We start from the raw sequence: 1,781 nt of genomic DNA on the forward strand, positions 1-1,781 counted from the left end.
GAATACTCATAACCTGTTATGAAATGAGATTCTCGTTAGCAATTATCATGCAATTTTTATCCTTTAAGCTCACCAAAACTGTAACTCATCCAGCTAATTTATGATAGTATATTCACCTAAGCATTACATAAGTAGTATACAAATCTACGGAAAAGGCTACAGATAAAAATGGTTGCCTAATGCTTTTATCTGATACATTATCACTTGTTATGAATTTTCGAGTATAATTTTACAGGTGAGAATGTCAATACTGTCATTGGTGTTTGTAATATGTTGATAGTAAATCACTAGTTTTAATCGAGTGTATAACGGTGAAGTGAAAATAATAAAGATTGAATTCTACACTCTACCTATACTGAACTCGTCTGGAGATTTCTATCTAGTCTTCCTTTAGCAAAGTATAAGAGTTTCCGAAAACATAACACCACTATAAAACTACCGAGTCGTGGCAATGATCATATCACAATTCAAAGTATCATTATAAATCATCCCTTCTCTTAAATAGAGGTTACTATGCTATTATAAAATCATTTATATGATTATTCTTTATGTTGACATATTTTCAATTAGGCAGAAAGTATTCAGTACAATCTAAATGCAGCTTGTGAGAAGTTTTTAATAGATTTTTGGTAATAAATTTTATATTATACAGTTATCGCTGAGTTTTGTTATCATAGGCGCAATTGTAGATTCCTTATGTTATAGCACTGTATGGCATCTATGATATTGATTATTCAATTCTTCTCAATTTAGCTCTCATAATCCACAATTTTCAATAAATTTTAAGGCTACAAAAGTTTAATTTTTAAATTAGGATAATGCTAATGGTATATTTACAACTGTGACGGATTATTTTTTTAATTTTGAGATTGGAACTGCAAGTTACAGATCGAAATAAAAAGTGAAACTTTGTTAAATCAAGAAAGAAGATCTTTTTATTCAAACTAAGCCAAATATATATCCTGAGATGGTATTGATTTAATAAAGCATAACATTTTTTTCCTTCTATTAGGATGATTCATTTTTAATTTAGACCAGTTGGGGTAAAAAGAGAGATGAGTTATTCAATGATTAGCCACTATGTATGGCATATAAGTCACAGCTACTGAGTCAGTTCTTTACTACAGAGAGATTTCTATTAGTAATGATGATTCGCTGTTCTGCTATTAAGTTCAAACTTGGATAGATGTAAATTATATAGTTAATGAATCGTCTAATTATCTAAGTACAAGTAGCCATGGAGCTACGCTATATGATTGCTACTAGTATATGATCAATTTAACGCTTGCACGCATGCACTAATTATTTATTATTAAGTAATTTACAAATCTAGAAGGTGAGTAACATTTAAAAAGGGGTTATCAAAGATTCAAATAGGCCGAATTAGTCTTATTAATTATTATTAGAAATGAAACAGATATTGTTCTAAGTCAATTTATTATCATTGAAATTCAATAAGCAAATGTAGGCAAGTAAATCTGTGATAGTATTGGCTATTCGATACGCTTCATTATTAGTCAGTTACAGAAATATTTAATAGCACATCATAAACAATCTTAGGATATTAATATCATCACACTCTGCAGAAATATTTTTACGTACTCATTCTCATAATGGAGCAATGAGTCGTTTGAAATGAATCAGTCTATACGCGTTTGAATTAATGTCTTAGCAAAACTGTGATGAATATAGATATAGAAATCAATTAGGTTTTCAACTGCACCTTTTATGGGCAATAACAGCCTTTTGGATACACTTATCACGCTCATCATTCGGAATTC

This window comes from Trichoplax adhaerens, genomic scaffold (assembly GCF_000150275.1).
Source record: "Trichoplax adhaerens TRIADscaffold_179 genomic scaffold, whole genome shotgun sequence".
In the NCBI taxonomy this organism is placed as follows: domain Eukaryota; kingdom Metazoa; phylum Placozoa; class Uniplacotomia; order Trichoplacea; family Trichoplacidae; genus Trichoplax; species Trichoplax adhaerens.